The sequence below is a fragment of the Mobula birostris genome, chromosome 1, assembly GCF_030028105.1.
Source record: "Mobula birostris isolate sMobBir1 chromosome 1, sMobBir1.hap1, whole genome shotgun sequence".
Lineage (NCBI taxonomy): Eukaryota > Metazoa > Chordata > Chondrichthyes > Myliobatiformes > Myliobatidae > Mobula > Mobula birostris.
Window position 1 is genome coordinate 167,396,242 of NC_092370.1, and position 12,147 is coordinate 167,408,388.

A 12,147-nucleotide genomic window follows, 5' to 3' on the forward strand; every position below is an offset into this window, starting at 1 on the left:
AATCTAATCTAATCTAAAAAGATACTGCCCATACTGAGATATTGTTCGTCAAGAAATGGCAAATTGAATAAAATTACAAAAAATGTATATTTACCAATTTCAACTTTATCAAACAATTAATAAAAAAGATAACCAGTCTAAATGAGCACATAAACGTTGGAGCTCGTTTCTGTAGTAGCTGGTGTATCTCTTTACTCACGGCATTGAATTCCCATCACCAACTATAGGTAATCTTCCCTTCTTGGAATCCCTCATCTTGCAAAGCACTTGTTGCATTAGGGTCTCCCCTGAGGATGGGCAGAAAGTTACAACACGTACCCAGATAGTTCTGATTGGCTAACATAACACTCCTAAGTTGACATTATGGCTCCCTATCTTTGGCCCAAGCCAAAACACTCTTACCAGCAGGACACAATGTTTTTACAGAAAACTGTTAAAGCAAAAATACAGCTTAGCAGAAACCTTACCCAGGACATTACATGTGCAAAAGTAGAAAGGTATTTCTTTTTTAATATATCTAGCACTACGATGAAATCAAAAACATGAACACCAAGTAGGTTACCTGGGCTTTAAATGTTAAGAAGGCTGAATTAATGGACTGGTGTGAACTCTCCCTCCATTATTTGAATGAAGGCAGTAACTCAGTGACATTGTCGAAATTGAATAGTGCATGCTGATACTGTCTCATGAGGTCAGCAAAATAAGAATACAAAACAAAAGGAGCAGGATTAGGCCATCTATCTCCTCAAACCTGCCCAGATTTCAAAAGAGTCCACAATCTATTTATCTGCCTTTTAAGTACCTCCATTGATTTACCCTCAACAGTTCTCTGAAACAAGGAATCCTTAAGGTTCATTATCTTTGGTGAGAATAATTCCTACATCTGTGTTTTAAGCGACTATATTCTTATTTAAATGAACCTCATTTGAGACTCTCATGAGTGGAAGCTTCTTAGCATCTATCCTGTCATGTACCCAATGAATCTTACATTGGTCATCAAGATTACAGTTGATTCTTCAGAACTCAAAAGAATATAGATCCAACTTAACCGGTCACTTGTAATAGGAACATCCTCTTGTCCCAGGTATTGGCTGCATGAATCTGTTTTGACTACCTTTAATGTCAGTTTATCTTTTATTCAATGAGAGAACCGAACCAGTTCACAGTACTTCATGATTACGTCACCAACATTTTTGCAATTCAGGACATTATTATCATAGAAAATTGAGTTGTTAGCTTTATATTTGTATTGCTGGAGAGTTACACTGCCAGCTGTAGCCACAAAATTGGCTACTCAAAGGTAAGTGGAACAAAAAAATACTTTTCTGGTGTTACAGTCCACTTGTCAATCTAAAAACCACTGGATCCCTGCCAATACTACTAAATGCAGCAGATATAAAACAATATTAAGAATCATAGAGTCATAAAAAGGCCATTAAATCTAATGTTCCTGTGCCAGATCTTTGAAAGAGGTATTCAATTTGTCCCATTTTTCTGGTATTTCCAATTGGCCTACAAGATTTTACACTTCAAGCACTTTTTTTTTGGTAAGTTTTCATCTTTTTTTCAAGCAGCACATTCCAAAACATAACAACTTACTTTTGTTTTGCACGTGCCACCCTTGGCTCTTATGCCAATCACTTTGAATCTCTTTCCTATAGTTGTCAAATTTTCTGCTGCAAAAAGTTACTTTTCCTTATATACCCTATCAAAGCTTTCTCTCAAATTTCTCTGCAATTTTTGTTTCTGCTGTATGGAGAACCACTCCACCTATTTCACTTTCCCAGTCTTTCATCACTGACACTTTTATTTAATCTCCACTGCACTCTTTCTAAAGCCTTGATAATCCTCTGAAAATGTTGAGCCAGAGCCAAGTACAGTACTTCAACTGCCAACTGTCCATTGTTTTGTAATTGTTTAGTACAACATCCTCACTATTATATTTTATGCTTCCAAATATAGGGATTCTCTTGCCTATCAGATTTCAATGCTTTCCTGCCACTTTTGAAGATTCTCTTCAACTTTTGTTAGCTCTCTCTGTACTTGTCCTTTATGCTTTACAATTTCATCTGCATTGCCTCTTCTTTTCAATGTGAAATTAAATCAGTTCACACTTCTTTGTATCAGGTTTTTGCTGCCATGTGTTTGTTAATCTGACAATTTCAACAAGAGAACTTAATAAAATATTGTAATGTGTTGTGAATTACAGTTGATATAAATAGATGCATATTCTTACTTTAAACAGAAACTGTCTGGGAATGGTCAATGGGGTGACTAATACAAATAACTAAATAAAGGTTCCTAAAGAACCTGATTGGCTATGATGCTCTGCAAGACATTTAAAAATTGGAGAGGGATACTGAAGTTTTCTGGGATAGTAGACTTTTTTAAGATAATCTTTTTTTTAAGCTAAATCTTAGCTCTTACAATACCAGAACAGAGCAATTGTGAGAATGGCTATGAATACCCTGAAGCCTGCAGAGAAAGGAATTCCTAGTAGCTCAACCAGCACCTGTCTTGGAACAGGTGAACTGCTGCATAATGAAAGCATCACAGTTTCTCTCTCGATAACGTAAATAATATACAGGATACCAACTGCACATTAATGAAGAAATATTCTTTCGTGTGATGTCTGCATTTGTCCATCAGTTTAGGTCTAATGGCCACATGGATTCTATTAATGCAGACTCTGTGTAGGACCCAGCTATCAGAAGACTCTATATACACTGACTGTTTTCCACTGAGAAAATGTCAGAATCAAAATCAGGTTTATTATCACAGACTTAAATGATGAAATAATTGATGTTTTGTGGCAGAAGTGCAGTGAAAAGGCTTAAAATGACCAAACAATGCAAAAATAAATAGAAAGTGCAAGGAAGTGTAATAATGAGGTAGTGTTCATGGCGTCCTGAACCATTCAAAAATATGACGGTGAAATCGAAGAAGCTGTTACTGAGTTGTTGATTTTGGGTCTTCCAGTGCTGGGGTGTTTCCATGACAACCACAACGTCTGTGGAATTTATTTTTGTTGATGGAAGTATTATCACTCAAATCAAGGTAGGGCTAACAATTGAAAACGTTTTATTAAGGGCAGGTGTTCCAAAACTGAACAGTTCATACATTTCCCAATGTAAGAATTGGAAAAGATTCTTTTTTAAAAATATTAAATGCTCCAATCACCTTCATCGCACTGGTATGACACAATCCAATCCCTGACATTTTCTCTAAATTAGCCTCTTGCATGCACTGAAACTCAGTCATTGCCTCAGAAATTAAACAGAGACACTTCCTTATGCTCAATCTTCTCTGACCCTCCAAATCAGTAGTGTTGTGGCTTATAACTAGGGATCCTGGGATATTTATTGGAACAGTGTTGGAATAAAAAACATTTGGAGTCAGTCTTTGACCTTTCAGCATAATCCCTCTCTGAAGCAGCACAATTTCAAAGATTCAAAGATTCAAAAAACGTTATTGTCATTCTAACCGTACATCAGCTGTGCAGGGCAGAATGAGACAACATTCTTCAGGAGCAGTGCAATCATAACGTAACAAACGCAACACTAAATAATAAACATAACAATAAATAGTAAAACACAACAGCCACATGTCAGTTAAAATCAAGTTATAAGTGTCCAGTGCAAGTTAAAAGTGTCCAAAGCAGAGTCAGGTAGAGCAGCTCTTTAGCAGTCTGACTGCCTGTGGGAGGAAGCTGTTTAGTAGCCTTGTGGTTTTAGTTTTGATGCTCCTGTAACATTTGCCTGATGGCAGAAGAACAAACAGTTCATGGAGAGGGTGTGAGGGGTCTTTACTGATGTACCGTGTCTTCTGAGGCATCAACTCTGAAAGAGGTCTTGGACAGAAGGTAGGGAGACCCCAATAACCTTCTCTGCTCCCCTAACCACCCTCTGCAAGGCTTTTTTGTCGACAGCACTGCAGCTGGAGTACCAGGTTGTGATGCAAAAGGTCAGCACACTCTCAACCACGCCTCTGTAGAATGTAGTTAGGATGTTAGTGGGGAGTGATGCTTGTTTAAGCTTCCTCAGAAAGTGCAATCTCTGCTGGGCCTGTTTCACAATCCCAGTGGTGTTCCTGGACCAGGTGAGATTGTCCGAGATCTGCATCCCAAGGAACTTGATGTTTTCCACTCTCTCCACTGTGGAGCCGCTGATGCTAAGGGGTGTGTGCTCAGGCTGAGACCTTCTGAAATTGACGATCATCTCCTTGGTTTTGGTGACATTAAGCATCAAGTTGTTATCCCTGCACCAGCTCTCTCGGTGTTTGACCTCCTCCCTGTACATTGTTTCATCATTTTTGCTGATGAGCCCCACCATTGTGGTATCATCTGCAAATTTAATGATCAGGTTCTCCTTGAATCTGGCTGCACAGTCATGTGTTAGCAGTGTAAACAGCAGTGGGCTAAGCACACAGCCTTGTGGGGATCCAGTGCTCAGTGTGATGGAGTCAGAGATGTTCCTGCCAACACGGACTGACTGTGGTCTCTCTGTCATGAAATCCAGAAATCTCGCATGCAATTGTGGTTGTTGTGTACATCCCTCCCTCTGCCAACTCGACATTGGTGTGTAACATCAGTTACACCGTCATAGCCAGATTACAAACCCAGCACCCGAGTGCCCTCATTACCATCTCGGGTGACTTCAACCATGTTACCATGGCTAGAACACTGCCCAACTTCACGCAGTATGTGAGCTGTACAACCAGAGGGGAGAGGACTCTGGATTTGATGTACGCTAACGTTAAGGATGCATACAGCTCCTCTCCCCTCCCCCCACTGGGAAGGTCAGATCACAACCTGGTGCATCTAAAACCCTGCTACGTGCCTCTGGTGAAGAGTAAACCTGTAACCTTGAGGACAGTGAGAAAATGGTCGGAGGACGCTTATGAGGTGCTCCAGGGTTGTTTTGAGGTGACAGACTGGCAGGCACTCTGTGAGCCACATGGGGAGGATATTGATCGGCTCACAGAATGCATCACTGATTACATCAACTTCTGTGTGGACTGCAATGTTCTGACAAGAACTGTCCTTTGTTATGCAAATAACAAGCCATAGGTGACAAAGGACATTAAGGACATCCTGAACGCTAAAAAGAGGGCTAAAAAGAGGAAATAGGGAGGAGCTGAGGGCAATACAGAGGGACCTGAAAGCCAGGATCAGGGAGGCTAAAGACAGGTACAGGAGGAAGCCTGAGTGGAAACTCCAGCAGAACAACATGAGAGAGGTCTGGAGGGGGATGAGGACCATCACTGGGTTCCGGCAAACTAGCAACAGAGGAGCTGAAGGCAGTGTGGACAGGGTCAACAAACTCAACTGTTCTTTAACAGATTTGACATTGTGGCCCCTGCCCATCCCACACATGAGCCATCTGTTGTCGGCCCCCAACCAACACATATTCCACTCTCCCCTCCTACCCCTCCTCACAGTCTCCCACCCTGCTCTCATGACTATACCCCTTCCCCACACGAAACCACCACAGTGGGCTTCACAGCTCTACAGGTGAAGAAGACAGCTGAAACGTCTCAACCCAAGCAAGGCTGCAGGACCGGATGGTGTCAGTACCAGGGTGCTCAAAGCCTGTGCCCCTCAGCTATTTGGAGTACTTCACCATGTATTCAACCTTATCCTGAGGCTCTGGAGGGTTCCTGTATTGTGAAAGACGTCCTGCCTTGTCCCGGTGCCGAAGACGCCGCGCCCCAGCGACCTCAATGACTACAGACCAGTGGCATTGACCTTCCACATCATGAAGAACCTGGAGAGACTTGTTCTGGAGCTGCTCCGGCCTATGGTCAAGCCACACTTAGATCCCCTCCAGTTTGCCTACCAGCCCCGACTGGGAGTTGAGGATGCCATCGTCTGCCTGCTGATCCATGTCTACGTCCACCTGGACAAGCCAGCGAGCACTGTGAGGGTCATGTTTTTTGACTTCTCCAGTGTGTTCAACACCAGTGCATTCTGATTCATTTGAGAAATGAATCAGAAAAAAATAGTCGCAGCACATGCAATTTGATTCCTGTTACCTGTTTTTGGCATCTAAGACTCCATCAAGAATACTGTTGCATAATGAGCTCTCCGATTCTCACATAGGTTTATATCCTTCTCCAATTCATGTAGAGCCATGGAAACAAAAGTAATTCTATTTTCCCAGCCTTATGAACTACAATTTTTACAACTGTAGGAAATGCACATGATCCCAACTATAAACACTATTAATAATCTTGTCAATAGAACTCAGTCTCTTTCAACAAAGGAGCAGGGCACATGCTGCAAATCAGTCAATTGAACATAGGATTCCATTTACCCGATCCACATCTGTTGGCAGCCGAATTTTGGATCATTTATTAAACCTGCGAAAAAAGCTGTTCCTGAATCACTGAGCATGTGCCTTCAGGCTTCTGTACTTCCTTCCTGATGGGACAATAAGGAGAGGGCATGCATCCTATGAATCAAATAACCAGAAAACACCTTGTCTGAAAAACTATTTGCTCTGCCTTGCTGTCAAAAGAGAGAGATTTCATTATGTAGAAACCTACTACTCAAAAATTGGCAGCTGCATTTCCAACATGTTGACAGTGACAGCACTTCATTCACTATAATGCTTATCACAGGCTTGAAAGTGGCTATAGAAATGGAGGCTTGATCATAAGACTATACGACATAGGAGCAGAATTAGGTCATTCAGCCATTGAGCCTTAAAAATAGAACAAACACAAAATCTAACCTGAGTCCGACCTGGCTGAGGCTAACCTGAAATTGAAATCAGTATTTCTTTTTTTAATACTTGAACAAACCCCAACACGTGGTCAAGTTTCATCCATTAGTCTTGGGAGCCTTATACATATATTATTGAATTTATTCAGGCAGTAATGAGCTTTAGTGCATTTATTTATTATGGGCCATTCAGAACCTTCCAGAACCCAGCAAGAGGAAATAATTGACTAATGCCTGACCCAGTCTGACCCTGTCATAGGTAGCCATGTCATGTCCAGTAGTTTGGGTAGCCAGGCTTTGGATCTTCCAGCTTGGTACCTGGATGCATGTGCTGGTGACCTCTTCTCCTGAGGTAATCAGAACAGTTGAGTCAGAAAGAGATCTCTTTTATTTCACTGCTGTCAGGGTCTTAGGCCCATATTTCTTACATCCACTTGACTAGCAAATAACAACAGAAGAAATAGCAGCAATGAGACGAAGGTAATGAGGCAAATCATTACACAGAGATATGCAGAGAAACAAGCATGGAAGAATAATATGTGACAAATGTTTCTTTGAGAACTCAGGCAATGATTGATGACTCAGGCCTGGGCTGATGGAATGGTGATTTCCCAAGGCTCTGCTCTTTGTAAGTGAAGAAAATAGAGGATTCACTGTGAGCTAATCCCATGTGGAAACAGGTGAGGACAGCTGGTACCAGTGTAATTGGCTGCAACGCTAACTCCCAGCTCTTCGACAGTAATGCAGCAGTAAGAGCATTGACTCCTGTCTCCGTGAAGTCTTGACAGACTGCCTCATCGCAAATATTCTGCTTCACGCACTGACTCTGTAGACATGCCTCTACATTGAATACACTCTTCTCGGGCTTCCACCAGTCTGGAAGCCCGAAAAGAGTTTATTTGTCATGTACGCTGGGAAAGCTCCAGATCCTTTTTGCCTTTATGTTCCTAATTTTCACACCCATTAGGAGGAGTGAAGCAAAACTCTAGTTTCTCCTGAATCAATTTGAAGATATTGGGTCAGAAGGAAGTCTGCTTCTTTTAATTGCCAATAGGATCCCAGGTCCTGCTGTAACTACAGGAGTAAATTTGAAATATTGAAAGGGAACTATCTTCATAAAGTTTTCTAAAAACGAATCTATCATAGTTAAGAAGGGATTTCTTTTTTTTTACTGACTTCGAAGGTGAATAATTGTTTTCTACGTGGCATTTCCATTGATATCGATCTGATATCTGATTTCCTTGCTATGAGTAAATGGATGTAAAAGCGATAAAAAGATGCATGACTATTCCATTCAGTTGCAATATTTATAACAATTGAAGTTAATAAGATTAAAGCTGATTCCAGAGCCAATTAGCCATTGGGATGTTATTTGTGTATGCTATCAGAGGTCTGACAGATGTTAAACTCTCAAACACGAGGAAATCTGCAGATGCTGGAAATTCAAGCAACACACACAAAAATCGCTGGTGTACACAGCAGGTCAGACAGCATCTATAGGAAGAGGTACAGTTGGTGTTTCGGGCCGAGACCCTTTGTCAGGACTAACTGAAGGAAGAGTTAGTGAGAGATTTGAAAGTGGGAGGGGGAGGGGGAGATCCAAAATGATAGGAGAAGACAGGAGGGGGAGGGATGGAGCTAAGAGCTGGAAAATTGATTGGCAGAAGGGATACAAGGCTGGAGAAGGGAGAGGATCAATGGACGGGAAGCCCAGGGAGAAAGAAAGGGGTGGGGGAGCCCAGAGGATGGAAGGCAGGCAAGGAGTTATAGTGAGAGGGACAGAGGGAGAAAAAAGAGAGAGAGGAGAAAAAAGAGAGAGAGGAAAAAAAGGGAATAAAAACTAAAAAATAAATAAATAAATAAGAGATGCGGTATGAAGGGGAGGAGGGGCAATAACGGAAGTTAGAGGTCAATGTTCATGCCGTCAGGTTGGAGGCTACCCAGACGGAATATAGGGTGTTGTTCCTCCAACCTGAGTGTGGCTTCATCTTGACAGTAGAGGAGGCTGTGGATAGACATATCAGAATGGGAATGGGACATGGAATTAAAATGTGTGGCCACTGGGAGATCCTGCTTTCTCTGGTGGACAGAGCATAGGTGTTCAGTGAAACGGTCTCCCAGCCTGCGTTGGGTCTTGCCAATATTTAGATGGCCGCACCGGGAGCACCGGACGCAGTGTATCACACCAGCTGACTCACAGATGAAGTTTCGCCTCACCTGGAAGGACTGTTTGGGGCCCTGAATGGTGGTAAGGGAGGAAGTGTAAGGGCATGTGTAGCACTTGTTCTGCTTACAAGGATAAGTGCCGGGAGGGAGATTGGTGGGAAGGAATGGGCGGGGGGGGAACAAATGGACAAGGGATTCGCGTAGGGAGTGATCCCTGCGGAAAGCAGAAAGGGGGGGAGGGAAAGATGTGCTTGGTGGTGGGATCCCGTTGGAGGTGGCAGAAGTTACGAAGAATTATATGTTGGACCTGGAGGCTGGTGGGGTGGTAGGTGAGGACAAGGGGAACCCTATTCCTAGTGGGGTGGCGGGAGGATGGGGTGAGAGCAGATGTGCGTGAACTGGGAGAGATGCGCTTGAGAGCAGAGTTGATGGTGGAGGAAGGGAAGCCTCTTTCTTTAAAAAGGAAGACATCTCCTTCGTCCTGGAATGAAAAGCCTCATCCTGAGAGCAGATGCGGCGGAGACGGAGGAATTGCGAGAATAGGATGGCGTTTTTGCAAGAGACAGGGTGAGAAGAGGAATAGTCCAGATAGCTGTGAGAGTCAGTAGGCTTATAGTAGACATCAGTAGATAAACTGTCTCCAGAGGTAGGGACAGAAAGATCAAGAAAGAGGAGGGAGGTGTCGGAAATGGACCAGGTAAACTTGAGGGCAGGGTGAAAGTTGGGGGCTAAGTTAATGAACTCAACGAGTTCTGCATGCGTGCAGGAAGCAGCGCCAATGCAGTTGTTGATGTAGCGAAGGAAAAGTGGGGGACAGATACCAGTATAGGCTTGGAACATGGATTGTTCCACAAAGCCAACAAAAAGGCAGGCATAGCTGGGACCCATACGGGTGCCCATAGCTACACCTTTAGTTTGGAGGAAGTAGGAGGAGCCAAAGGAGAACTTATTAAGAGTAAGGACTAATTCCGCTAGACGGAGCAGAGTGATGGTAGAGGGGAACTGGTTAGGTCTGGAATCCAAAAAGAAGTGGAGAGCTTTGAGACCTTCCTGATGGGGGATGGAGGTATATAGGGACTGGACATCCATGGTGAAAATAAAGCGGTGGGGGCCAGGGAACTTAAAATCATTGAAAAAATTCGGAGTGTGAGAAGTGTCACTAACATAGGTGGGAAGGGATTAAACAAGGGGGAATAAAATAGTGTTGAGGTATGCAGAAATGAGTTCGGTGGGGTAGGAGCAAGCTGAGACAATGGGTCTACCTGGACAGGCAGGCTTGAGGATCCTGGGTAGGAGGTAGAAGCGGGAAGTGCGGGGTGTGGGAACTATAAGGTTAGTAGCAGTGGATGGGAGATCCCCTGAGCTGATAAAGTTGGTGATGGTGTGGGAGACAATGACCTGGTGCTCCTTAGTGGGGTGATGATCGAAGTGTAAATAAGAGGAGGTATCCGCGAGTTGTCGCTTCCCCTTTCCAAAAACTCCTTCAGATAATAAATTCAATAAATATTAATGCACCAGGGGAGATGACTTTAACTTTGCTTCTCAAGCTTAAGTGGGGAATGTGAAAGCTAAGGATTTACTTACTTGACTTTCATATGGCATCAATGTAAAGGACAGGAATTGAAGGGGACAACCCAGGCATTGGATGGCCTCCAAACCAAAAATATATGGGGTTGTCTTAGTGGTGGTGATAAATGTAAGGAGTGAGATCAGTGGTTAGTTCACTTTATGCTATTTACAAGAAAGGATGTGCTTGCATTTCAGAAGGTCCAGAGGAGGTTTACGAGAATGATCGTGGGAATTAAATGGTTAAAGCATTAGGGTATTTGATAGTCCAGGGCTTGTACTTGCTTGGGTTTAGGAGAATTAGAGGGCGGGGGGGATCTATCAAATATTGAAGGGCCAAGATAGAGTAGACGTGGATAGGATGTTTTCGGTCGTCCAGGACCAGAGGGCACAGCCTCAGAACAGGATGTCCTTTTAGAACAGAGAAGAGGTGGAATTTCTTTAGCTGAAGGGTTGGGAATCTGTGGAATTCATGGACACAGATGGCTATGAAGGCCATGCCATTGGATGTATTTAAAGCAGAGGTTGATATATTCTTGATTAATAAGGACGTCAAAAGCTACGGGAAGAAGGCAGGAGAATGGAGTTGAGAAGGAAAATAAATCAGCCGCAATCGAATGGTGGAGCATATTTAATGGACCAAATTGCCTTTTTCTGCTCCTATATATGATTTTATGGTCTTATGGTCAATTTTGAATCCTTTCTGGGAACATTCATCATCCTGTGAGTTGTAAATTTAAAGAACAATTGCAATTAGAGTAAGATACATTGCTACATTGCCTAGACATTGGTCAGATATGTTGTCTTCTCAGACTAGCTCATTGAAATGAGCTGTCTCCCCAGTGGAGCAAGAGACTAAAATCTGTGTGATGTGGCAGAGGTTAGTAGCTGGAATGGTTCTGTGACAAGGAATCTAAGCCAGGCCGCAATGTTAACTTTTGGTATGAAACGAGTGCAGGCATGTGTGTGAGTCTGAATTCTGATTCAGGTACAAAATTATATATCACATGTACATTGAAACATACAGCGAAATGCATCATTTGCAGAAACAACCAACATCATCTATCAATGTGATGGGGGCAGCCTGCAAATGTACCACTCATTCCAGTGCCAACATTCTAACGCCAACATTGCATGCCCATTGTATTGTGTTCAGTAAGACAACGCAAGCAACAACAAGGAAGCAAAACAAAACAGCGGCAAATCTCACATTCTTACTGCTTGTTTTAGCGTTATTCCTCAGATTGCATATCACAAATCAAATATTCAAAAACACACCATTCAGTACCATCTATAAAGATTCCTATTTCATGCATACACAACCCCCTCCCCCCTATGAATTTAATAGTTTAACAATATACAGCAACTTTGTGGGTTGAGCAGCCACTTTGTAAGCAGGAAGCTGAAAGACTGAACTCCGTGATCCAGACTGCCTGCTCAATTGCACCTTAGCTAAAGTCATAGAAACATGCCTTTCAGCCCTCTATATCCATGCAGACCTTTTTGCCTATTTATACTTATCCCACCTGCTTGCATTGGGACCCTATCATTCTTTGCCTTGCCTATTTAAGTATCTGTCTGAATGCCTCTAAGTTATTGTACCTGAATCCATCTCTGGCAGCACATTCTCAATATCAACCACTCTCTGTGTATAAAACCTAGGCCTCAGATCTCCTTTAAATCTTCTTCAA